The following is a 17,745-nucleotide window of genomic DNA, read 5'->3' on the forward strand; positions in this document are numbered from 1 at the left end:
AGGCACAATGCCGCCTTAATTACAAGAATAGAGACTCTTCTTACAGTCGGTGCTTTGAGCATTCCCTGTCAGACCAGTATTAGTTTCCGCTACACCTCTGCAGGTTCAGTTTATTCCTTGGACCTTCACATTGACGATGAAACACAGAAATGGCATCGGAATTAAATACAATAGGCACAATGCCGCCTTAAGTACAAGAATAGAGACTCTTCTTACAGTCGGTGCTTAGAGCATTCCATGTGAGACCAGTATTAGTTTCCGCTACACCTCTGCAAGTTCAGTTTATTCCTTGGACCTTCACATTGACGATGAAACACAGAAATGGCATCGGAATTAAATACAAAAGGCACAATGCCGCCATAAGTACAAGAATAGAGACTCTTCTTACAGTCGGTGCTTTGAGCATTCCATGTGAGACCAGTAATAGTATCCGATACACCACTGCAGGTTCAATCTATTCCTTGGACATACACATTGACGATGAAACAGAGAAATGGCATCGAAATTAAATACAAAAGGCACAATGCCGCCTTAAGTACAAGAATAGAGACTCTTCTTACAGTCGGTGCTTGGAGCATTCCCTGTGAGACCAGTAATAGTATCCAATACACCACTGCAGGTTCAATGTAATCCTTGGACCTTCACATTGACGATGAAACACAGAAATGGCATCGGAATTAAATACAAAAGGCACAATGCCGCCTTAAGTACAATAATAGAGACTCTTCTTACAGTCGGTGCTTTGAGCATTCCCTGTGAGACCAGTATTAGTTTAAGCTACACCTCTGCAGGTTCAGTTTATTCCTTGGACCTTCACATTGACGATGAAACACAGAAATGGCATCGGAATTAAATACAAAAGGCACAATGCCGCCTTAAGTACAAGAATAGAGACTCTTCTTAGAGTCGGTGCTTTGAGCATTCCCTGTAAGACCAGTAATAGTATCCGATACACCACTGCAGGTTCAATGTATTCCTTCGATTTTCACATTGACGATGAAACACAGAAATGGCATCGGAATTAAATACAAAAGGCACAATGCCGCCTTAAGTACGAGAATAGAGACTCTTCTTGCAGTCGGTGCTTTGAGCATTCCCTGTGAGACCTGTAATAGTATCCGATACACCACTGCAGGTTCAATGTATTCCTCGGACCTTCACATTGACGATGAAACACAGAAATGGCATCGGTATTAAATACAAAAGGCACAATGCCGACTTAAGTACAAGAATAGAGACTCTTCTTACAGTCGGTGCTTTGAGGATTCCCTGTGAGACCAGTAATAGTATCCGATACACCACTGCAGGTTCAATGTATTCCTTGGACCTTCACATTGACGATGAAACACAGAAATCGCATCGGAATAAAATACAAAAGGCACAATGCCGCCTTAAGTACAAGAATAGAGACTCTTCTTACAGTCGGTGCTTTGGGCATTCCCTGTGAGACCAGTATTAGTTTCCGCAACACCTCTGCAGGTTCAGTTTATTCCTTGGACCTTCACATTGGCGATGAAACACAGGAATGGCATCGGAATTAAATAGAAAGGGAACAATGCCGCCATAAGTACAAGAATAGAGACTCTTCTTACAGTCGGTGCTTTGGGCATTCCCTGTGAGACCAGTATTAGTTTCCGCTACACCTCTGCAAGTTCAGTTTATTCCTTGGACCTTCACATTGACGATGAAACACAGAAATGGCATCGGTATTAAATACAAAAGGCACAATGCCGACTTAAGTACAAGAATAGAGACTCTTCTTACAGTCGGTGCTTTGAGCATTCCCTGTGAGACCAGTAATAGTATCCGATACACCACTGCAGGTTCAATCTATTCCTTGGACATACACATTGACGATGAAACACAGAAATTACATCGGTATTAAATACAAAGGGAACAATGCCGCCTTAAGTACAAGAATAGAGACTCTTCTTACAGTCGGTGCTTTGAGCATTCCCTGTGAGACCAGTATTAGTTTCCGCTACACCTCTGCAGGTTCAGTTTATTCCTTGGAACTTCACATTGACGATGAAACAAAGAAATGGCATCGGAATTAAATACAAAAGGCACAATGCCGACTTAAGTACAAGAATAGAGACTCTTCTTACTGTCGGTGCTATGAGCATTCCCTGTGAGACCAGTAATAGTATCCGATACACCACAGCAGGTTCAATGTATTCCTTGGACCTTCACATTGACGATGAAACACAGAAATCGCATCGGAATAAAATACAAAAGGCACAATGCCGCCTTAAGTACATGAATAGAGACTCTTCTTACAGTCGGTGCTTTGAGCATTCCCTGTGAGACCAGTAATAGTATCCGATACACCACTGCAGGTTCAATGTATTCCTTGGACCTTCACATTGACGATGAAACACAGAAATGGCATCGGAATTAAATACAAAAGGCACAATGCCGCCTTAAGTACAAGAATAGAGACTCTTCTTACAGTCGGTGCTTTGAGCATTCCCTGTGAGACCAGTATTAGTTTCCGCTACACCTCTGCAGGTTCAGTTTAATCCTTGGACCTTCGTATTGACGATGAAACACAGAAATGGCATCGGAATTAAATACAAAAGGCACAATGCCGCCTTAAGTACAAGAATAGAGACTCTTCTTACAGTCGGTGCTTTGAGCATTCCCTGTGAGACTAGTAATACTATCCGATACACCACTGCAGATTCAATGTATTCCTTGGACATACACATTGACGATGAAACACAGAAATCGCATCGGAATTAAATACAAAAGGCACAATGCCGCCTTAAGTACAAGAATAGAGACTCTTCATACAGTCGGTGCTTTGAGCATTCCCCGTGAGACTAGTAATAGTATCCGAAACACCACTGGAGGTTCAATGTATTCCATTGACCTTCACATTGACGATGAAACACAGAAATGGCATTGGAATTAAATACAAAAGGCACAATGCCGCCTTAATTACAAGAATAGAGACTCTTCTTACAGTCGGTGCTTTGAGCATTCCCTGTGAGACCAGTATTAGTTTCCGCTACACCTCTGCAGGTTCAGTTTATTCCTTGGACCTTCACATTGACGATGAAACACAGAAATGGCATCGGAATTAAATACAATAGGCACAATGCCGCCTTAAGTAAAAGAATAGAGACTCTTCTTACAGTCGGTGCTTAGAGCATTCCATGTGAGACCAGTATTAGTTTCCGCTACACCTTTGCAAGTTCAGTTTATTCCTTGGACCTTCACATTGACGATGAAACACAGAAATGGCATCGGAATTAAATACAAAAGGCACAATGCTGCCATAAGTACAAGAATAGAGACTCTTCTTACAGTCGGTGCTTTGAGCATTCCATGTGAGACCAGTAATAGTATCCGATACACCACTGGAGGTTCAATCTATTCCTTGGACATACACATTGACGATGAAACAGAGAAATGGCATCGAAATTAAATACAAAAGGCACAATGCCGCCTTAAGTACAAGAATAGAGACTCTTCTTACAGTCGGTGCTTGGAGCGTTCCCTGTGAGACCAGTAATAGTATCCGATACACCACTGCAGGTTCAATGTAATCCTTGGACCTTCACATTGACGATGAAACACAGAAATGGCATCGGAATTAAATACAAAAGGCACAATGCCGCCTTAAGTACAATAATAGAGACTCTTCTTACAGTCGGTGCTTTGAGCATTCCCTGTGAGACCAGTATTAGTTTAAGCTACACCTCTGCAGGTTCAGTTTATTCCTTGGACCTTCGCATTGACGATGAAACACAGAAATGGCATCGGAATTAAATACAAAAGGCACAATGCCGCCTTAAGTACGAGAATAGAGACTCTTCTTGCAGTCGGTGCTTTGAGCATTCCCTGTGAGACCTGTAATAGTATCCGATACACCACTGCAGGTTCAATGTATTCCTCGGACCTTCACATTGACGATGAAACACAGAAATGGCATCGGAATTAAATACAAAAGGCACAATGCCGCCTTAAGTACAAGAATAGAGACTCTTCTTACAGTCGGTGCTTTGAACATTACCTGTGAGACCAGTTATACTTTCCCCTACACCTCTGCAGGTTCAGGTTATTCCTTGGACCTTCACATTGACGATGAAACACAGAAATGGCATCGGAATTAAATTTAAAAGGCACAATGATGCCTTAAGTACAAGAATAGAGACTCTTCTTACAGTCGGTGCTTTGAGCATTCCCTCTTAGACCAGTAACAGTATCCGATACACCACTGCAGGTTCAATGTATTCCTTGGACCTTCACATTGACGATGAAACACAGAAATGGCATCGGAATTAAATACAGAAGGCACAATGCCGCCTTAAGTACAAGTATAGAGACTCTTCTTACCGTCGGTGCTTTGAGGATTCCCTGTGAGACCAGAATTAGTTTCCGCAACACCTCTGCAGGTTCAGTTTATTCCTTGGACCTTCACATTGGCGATGAAACACAGAAATGGCATCGGAATAGAAATAGAAAGGGAACAATGCCGCCTTAAGTACAAGAATAGAGACTCTTCTTACAGTCGGTGCATTGGGCATTCCCTGTGAGACCAGTATTAGTTTCCGCTACACCTCTGCAAGTTCAGTTTATTCCTTGGACCTTCACATTGACGATGAAACACAGAAATGGCATCGGAATTAAATACAAAAGGCACAATGCCGACTTAAGTACAAGAATAGAGACTCTTCTTACAGTCGGTGCTTTGAGCATTCCCTGTGAGACCAGTAATAGTATCCGATACACCACTGCAGGTTCAATCTATTCCTTGGACATACACATTGACGATGAAACACAGAAATTACATCGGTATTAAATACAAAGGGAACAATGCCGCCTTAAGTGCAAGAATAGAGACTCTTCTTACAGTCGGTGCTTTGAGCATTCCCTGTGAGACCACTATTAGTTTCCGCTACACCTCTGCAGGTTCAGTTTATTCCTTGGAACTTCACATTGACGATGAAACACAGAAATGGCATCGGAATTAAATACAAAAGGCACAATGCCGACTTAAGTACAAGAATAGAGACTCTTCTTACTGTCGGTGCTTTGAGCATTCCCTGTGAGACCAGTAATAGTATCCGATACACCACAGCAGGTTCAATGTATTCCTTGGACCTTCACATGGACGATGAAACACAGAAATCGCATCGGAATTAAATACGAAAGGCACAATGCCGCCTTAAGTACATGAATAGAGACTCTTCTTACAGTCGGTGCTTTGAGCATTCCCTGTGAGACCAGTAATAGTATCCGATACACCACTGCAGGTTCAATGTATTCCTTGGACCTTCTCATTGACGATGAAACACAGAAATGGCATCGGAATTAAATACAAAAGGCACAATGCCGCCTTAAGTACAAGAATAGAGACTCTTCTTACAGTCGGTGCTTTGAGCATTCCCTGTGAGACCAGTATTAGTTTCCGCTACACCTCTGCAGGTTCAGTTTAATCCTTGGACCTTCGTATTGACGATGAAACACAGAAATGGCATCGGAATTAAATACAAAAGGCACAATGCCGCCTTAAGTACAAGAATAGAGACTCTTCTTACAGTCGGTGCTTTGAGCATTCCCTGTGAGACTAGTAATAGTATCCGATACACCACTGCAGATTCAATGTATTCCTTGGACATACACATTGACGATGAAACACAGAAATCGCATCGGAATTAAATACAAAAGGCACAATGCCGCCTTAAGTACAAGAATAGAGACTCTTCATACAGTCGGTGCTTTGAGCATTCCCCGTGAGACTAGTAATAGTATCCGAAACACCACTGGAGGTTCAATGTATTCCATTGACCTTCACATTGACGATGAAACACAGAAATGGCATTGGAATTAAATACAAAAGGCACAATGCCGACTTAATTACAAGAATAGAGACTCTTCTTACAGTCGGTGCTTTGAGCATTCCCTGTGAGACCAGTATTAGTTTCCGCTACACCTCTGCAGGTTCAGTTTATTCCTTGGACCTTCACATTGACGATGAAACACAGAAATGGCATCGGAATTAAATACAATAGGCACAATGCCGCCTTAAGTACAAGAATAGAGACCCTTCTTACAGTCGGTGCTTAGAGCATTCCATGTGAGACCAGTATTAGTTTCCGCTACACCTCTGCAAGTTCAGTTTATTCCTTGGACCTTCACATTGACGATGAAACACAGAAATGGCATCGGAATTAAATACAAAAGGCACAATGCCGCCATAAGTACAAGAATAGAGACTCTTCTTACAGTCGGTGCTTTGAGCATTCCATGTGAGACCAGTAATAGTATCCGATACACCACTGCAGGTTCAATCTATTCCTTGGACATACACATTGACGATGAAACAGAGAAATGGCATCGAAATTAAATACAAAAGGCACAATGCCGCCTTAAGTACAAGAATAGAGACTCTTCTTACAGTCGGTGCTTGGAGCATTCCCTGTGAGACCAGTAATAGTATCCGATACACCACTGCAGGTTCAATGTAATCCTTGGACCTTCACATTGACGATGAAACACAGAAATGGCATCGGAATTAAATACAAAAGGCACAATGCCGCCTTAAGTACAATAATAGAGACTCTTCTTACAGTCGGTGCTTTGAGCATTCCCTGTGAGACCAGTATTAGTTTAAGCTACACCTCTGCAGGTTCAGTTTATTCCTTGGACCTTCACATTGACGATGAAACACAGAAATGGCATCGGAATTAAATACAAAAGGCACAATGCCGCCTTAAGTACAAGAATAGAGACCCTTCTTACATTCGGTGCTTTGAACATTCCCTGGGAGACCAGTAATAGTATCCGATACACCACTGCAGGTTCAATGTATTCCTTGGACCTTCACATTGACGATGAAACACAGAAATCGCTTCGGAATTAAAAACAAAAGGCACAATGCCGCCTTAAGTACAAGAATAGAGTCTGTTCTTACAGTCGGTGCTTTGAGCATTCCCTGTGAGACCAGTTTTAGTTTCCGCCACTCCTCTGCAGGTTCAGTTTATTCCTTGGACCTTCACATTGACGATGAATCACAGAAGTGTCATCGGAATTAAATACAAAAGGCACAATGCCGCCTTCAGTACAAGAATAGAGACTCTTCTTACAGTCGGTGCTTTGAGCATTCCCTGTGAGACCAGTAATAGTATCCGATACACCACTGCAGGTTCAGTCTATTCCTTGGACATACACATTGACGATGAACCACAGAAATTACATCGGAATTAAATACAAAAGAAACATTGCCGCCTTAAGTACAAGAATAGAGACTCTTCTTACAGTCGGTGCTTTGAGCATTCCCTGTGAGACCATTATTAGTTTCTGCTACACCTCTGCAGGTTCAGTTTATTCCTTGGACCTTCACATTGACGATGAAACACAGAAATGGCATCGGAATTAAATAAAAAAGGCACAATGCCGCCTTAAGTACAAGAATAGAGACTCTTCTTACAGTCGGTGCTTTGAGCATTCCCTGTGAGACCAGTAATAGTATCCGATACACCACTGCAGGTTCAATGTATTCCTTGGACATACACATTGACGATGAAACAGAGAAATGTCATCGGAATTAAATACAAAAGGCACAATGCCGCCTTAAGTACAAGAATAGAGACTCTTCTTACAGTCGGTGCTTTGAGCATTCCCTGTGAGACCAGTAATAGTATCCGATACACCACTGCAGGTTCAATGTATTCCTTGGACCTTCACATTGACGATGAAACACAGAAACGACATCGGAATTAAACACATAAGGCACAATGCCTCCTTAAGTACAAGAATAGAGACTCTTCTTACAGTCGGTGCTTTGAGCATTCCCTGTGAGACCAGTATTAGTTTCCGCTACACCTCTGCACGTTCAGTTTATTCCTTGGACCTTCACATTGACGATGAAACACAGAAATGGCATCGGAATTAAATACAAAAGGCACAATGCCGCCTTAAGTACAAGAATAGAGACTCTTGTTACAGTCGGTGCTTTGAGCATTCCCTGTGAGACCAGTTTTAGTTTCCGCTACACCTCTGCAGGTTCAGTTTATTCCTTGGACCTTCACATTGTTGACGAAACACAGAAATGGCATCGGAATTGAATACAAAAGGCACAATGCCGCCTTCAGTACAAGAATAGAGACTCTTCTTACAGTCGGCTCTTTGAGCATTCCGTGCGAGACCAGTAATAGTACCCGATACACCACTGCAGGTTCAATGTATTCCTCGGACTTTCGCATTGACGATGAAACACAGAAATGGCATCGGAATTAAATACAAAAGGCACGATGTCGCCTTAAGTACAAGAATAGAGACTCTTCTTACAGTCGGTGCTTTGAGCATTCCCTGTGAGACCAGTTATAGTATCCGAAACACCACTGCAGGTAGAATGTATTACTTGGACATACACATTGACGATGAAACACAGAAATCGCATCGGAATTAGGTGCTTTGAGCATTCCCTGTGAGACCAGTAATAGTATCCGATACGCCACTGCAGGTTCAATGTATTCCTTGGACCTTCACATTGACGATGAAACACAGAAGTGGCATCGGAATTAAATACAAAAGGCACAATGCCGAATTAAGTTCAAGAATAGAGACTCTTCTTGCAGTCGGTGCTTTGAGCATTCCCTGTGAGACCAGTAATAGTATCCGATTGACTACTGCTGATTCAATGTATACCTTGGACCTTCACATTGACGATGAAACACAGAAATGGCATCGGAATTAAATACAAAAGGCACAATGCCGCCTTAAGTACAAGAATAGAGACTTTTCTTACAGTCGGTGATTTGAGCATTCCCTGTGAGACCAGTAATAGTATCCGATACACCACTGCAGGTTGAATAAATTCCTTGGACCTTCACATTGACGATGAAACACAGAAATGGCATCGGAATTAAATACAAAAGGCACAATGACGCCTTAAGTACAAGCATAGAGACTCTTCTTACAGTCGGTGCTTTGAGCATTCCCTGTGAGACCAGTAATAGTATCCGATACACCACTGCAGGTTCAATGTATTCCTTGGACCTTCACATTGACAATGAAACACAGAAATGGCATCGGAATTAAATACAAAACACACAATGCCGCCTTAAGTACAAGACTAGAGACTCTTCTTACAGTCGGTGCTTTGAGCATTCCCTGTGAGACCAGTATTAGTATCCGATACACCACTGCAGGTTCAATGTATTCCTTGGCCCTTCACATAGACGATGAAACACAGAAATCGCATCTGAATTAAATACAAAAGGCACAATGCCGCCTTAAGTACAAGAATAGAGACTCTTCTTACCGTCGGTGCCTTGAGCATTCCCTGTGAGACCAGTTATAGTATCCGAAACACCACTGCAGGTAGAATGTATTCCTTGGACATACACATTGACGATGAGACAGAGAAATGTCATCGGAATTAAATACAAAAGGCACAATGCCGCTTTAAGTACAAGAATAGAGACTCTTCTTACAGTCGGTGCTTTGAGCATTCCCTGTGAGACCAGTAATAGTATCCGATACACCACTGCAGGTTCAATGTATTCCTTGGACCTTCACATTGACGATGAAACACAGAAACGACATCGGAATTAAATACATAAGGCACAATGCCTCCTTAAGTACAAGAATAGAGACTCTTCTTACAGTCGGTGCTTTGAGCATTCCCTGTGAGACCAGTATTAGTTTCCGCTACACCTCTGCAGGTTCAGTTTATTCCTTGGACCTTCACATTGACGATGAAACACAGAAATGGCATCGGAATTAAATACAAAAGGCACAATGCCACCTTAAGTACAAGAATAGAGACTCTTGTTACAGTCGGTGCTTTGAGCATTCCCTGTGAGACCAGTTTTAGTTTCCGCTACACCTCTGCAGGTTCAGTTTATTCCTTGGACCTTCGCATTGACGACGAAACACAGAAATGGCATCGGAATTGAATACAAAAGGCACAATGCCGCCTTCAGTACAAGAATAGAGACTCTTCTTACAGTCGGCTCTTTGAGCATTCCGTGCGAGACCAGTAATAGTACCCGATACACCACTGCAGGTTCAATGTATTCCTCGGACTTTCGCATTGACGATGAAACACAGAAATTTCATCGGAATTAAATACAAAAGGCACGATGTCGCCTTAAGTACAAGAATAGAGACTCTTCTTACAGTCGGTGCTTTGAGCATTCCCTGTGAGACCAGTTATAGTATCCGAAACACCACTGCAGGTAGAATGTATTCCTTGGACATACACATTGACGATGAAACACAGAAATCGCATCGGAATTAAATACAAAAGGCACAATGCCGCCTTAAGTACAAGAATAGAGACTCTTCTTACAGTCGGTGCTTTGAGCATTCCCTGTGAGACCAGTAATAGTATCCGATACGCCACTGCAGGTTCAATGTATTCCTTGGACCTTCACATTGACGATGAAACACAGAAGTGGCATCGGAATTAAATACAAAAGGCACAATGCCGAATTAAGTTCAAGAATAGAGACTCTTCTTGCAGTCGGTGCTTTGAGCATTCCCTGTGAGACCAGTAATAGTATCCGATTGACTACTGCAGATTCAATGTATACCTTGGACCTTCACATTGACGATGAAACACAGAAATGGCATCGGAATTAAATACAAAAGGCACAATGCCGCCTTAAGTACAAGAATAGAGACTTTTCTTACAGTCGGTGCTTTGAGCATTCCCTGTGAGACCAGTAATAGTATCCGATACACCACTGCAGGTTGAATAAATTCCTTGGACCTTCACATTGACGATGAAACACAGAAATGGCATCGGAATTAAATACAAAAGGCACAATGACGCCTTAAGTACAAGCATAGAGACTCTTCTTACTGTCGGTGCTTTGAGCATTCCCTGTGAGACCAGTAATAGTATCCGATACACCACTGCAGGTTCAATGTATTCCTTTGACCTTCACATTGACAATGAAACACAGAAATGGCATCGGAATTAAATACAAAAGGCACAATGCCGCCTTAAGTACAAGAATAGAGACTCTTCTTACAGTCGGTGCTTTGAGCATTCCCTGTGAGAACAGTAATAGTATCCGATACACCACTGCATGTTCAATGTATTCCTTGGACCTTCACATTGACGATGAAACACAGAAATGGCATCGGAATTAAATACAAAAGGCACAATGCCGCATTAAGTACAAGAATAGAGACTCTTCTTACAGTCGGTGCTTTGAACATTCAATGTGAGACCAGTAATAGTATCCGATACACCACTGCAGGTTCAATGTATTCCTTGGACCTTCACATTGACGATGAAACACAGAAATGGCATCGGAATTATATACAAAAGGCACAATGCCTCCTTAAGTACAAGAATAGAGACTCTTCTTACAGTCGGTGCTTTGATCATTCCCTGTGAGACCAGTAATAGTATCCGATACACCACTGCAGGTTCAGTCTATTCCTTGGACATACACATTGACGATGAACCACAGAAATTACATCGGAATTAAATACAAAAGAAACATTGCTGCCTTAAGTACAAGAATAGAGTCTGTTCTTACAGTCGGTGCTTTGAGCATTCCCTGTGAGACCAGTTTTAGTTTCCGCCACTCCTCTGCAGGTTCAGTTTATTCCTTGGACCTTCACATTGACGATGAATCACAGAAGTGTCATCGGAATTAAATACAAAAGGCACAATGCCGCCTTCAGTACAAGAATAGAGACTCTTCTTACAGTTGGTGCTTTGAGCATTCCCTGTGAGACCAGTAATAGTATCCGATACACCACTGCAGGTTCAGTCTATTCCTTGGACATACACATTGACGATGAACCACAGAAATTACATCGGAATTAAATACAAAAGAAACATTGCCGCCTTAAGTACGAGAATAGAGACTCTTCTTACAGTCGGTGCTTTGAGCATTCCCTGTGAGACCATTATTAGTTTCTGCTACACCTCTGCAGGTTCAGTTTATTCCTTGGACCTTCACATTGACGATGAAACACAGAAATGGCATCGGAATTAAATACAAAAGGCACAATGCCGCCTTAAGTACAAGAATAGAGACTCTTCTTACAGTCGGTGCTTTGAGCATTCCCTGTGAGACCAGTAATAGTATCCGATACACCACTGCTGGTTCAATGTATTCCTTGGCCCTTCACATAGACGATGAAACACAGAAATCGCATCTGAATTAAATACAAATGGCACAATGCCGCCTTAAGTACAAGAATAGAGACTCTTCTTACAGTCGGTGCTTTGAGCATTCCCTGTGAGACCAGTATTAGTTTCCGCTACACCTCTGCAGGTTCAGTTTATTCCTTGGACCTTCACAATGACGATGAAACACAGAAATGGCATCGGAATTAAATACAAAAGGCACAATGCCGCCTTAAGTACAAGACTAGAGACTCTTCTTACAGTCGGTGCTTTGAGCATTCCCTGTGAGACCAGTAATAGTATCCGATACACCACTGCAGGTTCAATGTATTCCTTGGACATACACATTGACGATGAAACAGAGAAATGTCATCGGAATTAAATACAAAAGGCACAATGCCGCCTTAAGTACAAGAATAGAGACTCTTCTTACAGTCGGTGCTTTGAGCATTCCCTGTGAGACCAGTAATGGTATCCGATACACCACTGCAGGTTCAATGTATTCCTTGGACCTTCACATTGACGATGAAACACAGAAACGACATCTGAATTAAACACATAAGGCACAATGCCTCCTTAAGTACAAGAATAGAGACTCTTCTTACAGTCGGTGCTTTGAGCATTCCCTGTGAGACCAGTATTAGTTTCCGCTACACCTCTGCACGTTCAGTTTATTCCTTGGACCTTCACATTGACGATGAAACACAGAAATGGCATCGGAATTAAATACAAAAGGCACAATGCCGCCATAAGTACAAGAATAGAGACTCTTGTTACAGTCGGTGCTTTGAGCATTCCCTGTGAGACCAGTTTTAGTTTCCGCTACACCTCTGCAGGTTCAGTTTATTCCTTGGACCTTCACATTGACGACGAAACACAGAAATGGCATCGGAATTGAATACAAAAGGCACAATGCCGCCTTCAGTACAAGAATAGAGACTCTTCTTACAGTCGGCTCTTTGAGCATTCCGTGCGAGACCAGTAATAGTACCCGATACACCACTGCTGGTTCAATGTATTCCTCGGACTTTCGCATTGACGATGAAACACAGAAATGGCATCGGAATTAAATACAAAAGGCACGATGTCGCCTTAAGTACAAGAATAGAGACTCTTCTTACAGTCGGTGCTTTGAGCATTCCCTGTGAGACCAGTTATAGTATCCGAAACACCACTGCAGGTAGAATGTATTCCTTGGACATACACATTGACGATGAAACACAGAAATCGCATCGGAATTAAGTGCTTTGAGCATTCCCTGTGAGACCAGTAATAGTATCCGATACGCCACTGCAGGTTCAATGTATTCCTTGGACCTTCACATTGACGATGAAACACAGAAGTGGCATCGGAATTAAATACAAAAGGCACAATGCCGAATTAAGTTCAAGAATAGAGACTCTTCTTGCAGTCGGTGCTTTGACCATTCCCTGTGAGACCAGTAATAGTATCCGATTGACTACTGCAGATTCAATGTATACCTTGGACCTTCACATTGACGATGAAACACAGAAATGGCATCGGAATTAAATACAAAAGGCACAATGCCTCCTTAAGTACAAGAATAGAGACTTTTCTTACAGTCGGTGATTTGAGCATTCCCTGTGAGACCAGTAATAGTATCCGATACACCACTGCAGGTTGAATAAATTCCTTGGACCTTCACATTGACGATGAAACACAGAAATGGCATCGGAATTAAATACAAAAGGCACAATGACGCCTTAAGTACAAGCATAGAGACTCTTCTTACAGTCGGTGCTTTGAGCATTCCCTGTGAGACCAGTAATAGTATCCGATACACCACTGCAGGTTCAATGTATTCCTTGGACCTTCACATTGACAATGAAACACAGAAATGGCATCGGAATTAAATACAAAAGGCACAATGCCGCCTTAAGTACAAGACTAGAGACTCTTCTTACAGTCGGTGCTTTGAGCATTCCCTGTGAGACCAGTAATAGTATCCGATACACCACTGCAGGTTCAATGTATTCCTTGGCCCTTCACATAGACGATGAAACACAGAAATCGCATCTGAATTAAATACAAAAGGCACAATGCCGCCTTAAGTACAAGAATAGAGACTCTTCTTACCGTCGGTGCCTTGAGCATTCCCTGTGAGACCAGTTATAGTATCCGAAACACCACTGCAGGTAGAATGTATTCCTTGGACATACACATTGACGATGAGGCAGAGAAATGTCATCGGAATTAAATACAAAAGGCACAATGCCGCTTTAAGTACAAGAATAGAGACTCTTCTTACAGTCGGTGCTTTGAGCATTCCCTGTGAGACCAGTAATAGTATCCGATACACCACTGCAGGTTCAATGTATTCCTTGGACCTTCACATTGACGATGAAACACAGAAACGACATCGGAATTAAATACATAAGGCACAATGCCTCCTTAAGTACAAGAATAGAGACTCTTCTTACAGTCGGTGCTTTGAGCATTCCCTGTGAGACCAGTATTAGTTTCCCGCTACACCTCTGCAGGTTCAGTTTATTCCTTGGACCTTCACATTGACGATGAAACACAGAAATGGCATCGGAATTAAATACAAAAGGCACAATGCCGCCTTAAGTACAAGAATAGAGACTCTTGTTACAGTCGGTGCTTTGAGCATTCCCTGTGAGACCAGTTTTAGTTTCCGCTACACCTCTGCAGGTTCAGTTTATTCCTTGGACCTTCACATTGACGACGAAACACAGAAATGGCATCGGAATTGAATACAAAAGGCACAATGCCGCCTTCAGTACAAGAATAGAGACTCTTCTTACAGTCGGCTCTTTGAGCATTCCGTGCGAGACCAGTAATAGTACCCGATACACCACTGCAGGTTCAATGTATTCCTCGGACTTTCGCATTGACGATGAAACACAGAAATTTCATCGGAATTAAATACAAAAGGCACGATGTCGCCTTAAGTACAAGAATAGAGACTCTTCTTACAGTCGGTGCTTTGAGCATTCCCTGTGAGACCAGTTATAGTATCCGAAACACAACTGCAGGTAGAATGTATTCCTTGGACATACACATTGACGATGAAACACAGAAATCGCATCGGAATTAAATACAAAAGGCACAATGCCGCCTTAAGTACAAGAATAGAGACTCTTCTTACAGTCGGTGCTTTGAGCATTCCCTGTGAGACCAGTAATAGTATCCGATACGCCACTGCAGGTTCAATGTATTCCTTGGACCTTCACATTGACGATGAAACACAGAAGTGGCATCGGAATTAAATACAAAAGGCACAATGCCGAATTAAGTTCAAGAATAGAGACTCTTCTTGCAGTCGGTGCTTTGAGCATTCCCTGTGAGACCAGTAATAGTATCCGATTGACTACTGCAGATTCAATGTATACCTTGGACCTTCACATTGACGATGAAACACAGAAATGGCATCGGAATTAAATACAAAAGGCACAATGACGCCTTAAGTACAAGCATAGAGACTCTTCTTACTGTCGGTGCTTTGAGCATTCCCTGTGAGACCAGTAATAGTATCCGATACACCACTGCAGGTTCAATGTATTCCTTGGACCTTCACATTGACAATGAAACACAGAAATGGCATCGGAATTAAATACAAAAGGCACAATGCCGCCTTAAGTACAAGAATAGAGACTCTTCTTACAGTCGGTGCTTTGAGCATTCCCTGTGAGAACAGTAATAGTATCCGATACACCACTGCATGTTCAATGTATTCCTTGGACCTTCACATTGACGATGAAACACAGAAATCGAATCGGAATTATATACAAAAGGCACAATGCCTCCTTAAGTACAAGAATAGAGACTCTTCTTACAGTCGGTGCTTTGATCATTCCCTATGAGACCAGTAATAGTATCCGATACACCACTGCAGGTTCAATGTATTCCTTGGACCTTCACATTGACGATGAAACACAGAAACGACATCGGAATTAAATACATAAGGCACAATGCCTCCTTAAGTACAAGAATAGAGACTCTTCTTGCAGTCGGTGCTTTGAGCATTCCCTGCGAGACCAGTATTAGTTTCCCGCTACACCTCTGCAGGTTCAGTTTATTCCTTGGACCTTCACATTGACGATGAAACACAGAAATGGCATCGGAATTAAATACAAAAGGCACAATGCCGCCTTAAGTACAAGAATAGAGACTCTTGTTACAGTCGGTGCTTTGAGCATTCCCTGTGAGACCAGTTTTAGTTTCCGCTACACCTCTGCAGGTTCAGTTTATTCCTTGGACCTTCACATTGACGACGAAACACAGAAATGGCATCGGAATTGAATACAAAAGGCACAATGCCGCCTTCAGTACAAGAATAGAGACTCTTCTTACAGTCGGCTCTTTGAGCATTCCGTGCGAGACCAGTAATAGTACCCGATACACCACTGCAGGTTCAATGTATTCCACGGACTTTCGCATTGACGATGAAACACAGAAATTTCATCGGAATTAAATACAAAAGGCACGATGTCGCCTTAAGTACAAGAATAGAGACTCTTCTTACAGTCGGTGCTTTGAGCATTCCCTGTGAGACCAGTTATAGTATCCGAAACACCACTGCAGGTAGAATGTATTCCTTGGACATACACATTGACGATGAAACACAGAAATCGCATCGCAATTAAATACAAAAGGCACAATGCCGCCTTAAGTACAAGAATAGAGACTCTTCTTACAGTCGGTGCTTTGAGCATTCCCTGTGAGACCAGTAATAGTATCCGATACGCCACTGCAGGTTCAATGTATTCCTTGGACCTTCACATTGACGATGAAACACAGAAGTGGCATCGGAATTAAATACAAAAGGCACAATGCCGCCTTAAGTACAAGAATAGAGACTTTTCTTACAGTCGGTGCTTTGAGCATTCCCTGTGAGACCAGTAATAGTATCCGATACACCACTGCAGGTTGAATAAATTCCTTGGACCTTCACATTGACGATGAAACACAGAAATGGCATCGGAATTAAATACAAAAGGCACAATGATGCCTTAAGTACAAGCATAGAGACTCTTCTTACTGTCGGTGCTTTGAGCATTCCCTGTGAGACCAGTAATAGTATCCGATACACCACTGCAGGTTCAATGTATTCCTTGGACCTTCACATTGACAATGAAACACAGAAATGGCATCGGAATTAAATACAAAAGGCACAATGCCGCCTTAAGTACAAGAATAGAGACTCTTCTTACAGTCGGTGCTTTGAGCATTCCCTGTGAGAACAGTAATAGTATCCGATACACCACTGCATGTTCAATGTATTCCTTGGACCTTCACATTGACGATGAAACACAGAAATGGCATCGGAATTATATACAAAAGGCACAATGCCTCCTTAAGTACAAGAATAGAGACTCTTCTTACAGTCGGTGCTTTGATCATTCCCTGTGAGACCAGTATTAGTTTCCGCTACACCTCTGCAGGTTCAGTTTATTCCTTGGACCTTCACATTGACGATGAAACACAGAAATGGCATCGGAATTAAATACAAAAGGCACAATGCCGCATTAAGTACAAGAATAGAGACTCTTCTTACAGTCGGTGCTTTGAGCATTCCCTGTGATACCAATAATAGTATCCGATACACCACTGCAGGTTCAATGTATTCCTTGGACCTTCACATTGACGAT

The sequence above is a fragment of the Schistocerca americana genome, chromosome 5 (assembly GCF_021461395.2).
Source record: "Schistocerca americana isolate TAMUIC-IGC-003095 chromosome 5, iqSchAmer2.1, whole genome shotgun sequence".
Classification (NCBI taxonomy): domain Eukaryota; kingdom Metazoa; phylum Arthropoda; class Insecta; order Orthoptera; family Acrididae; genus Schistocerca; species Schistocerca americana.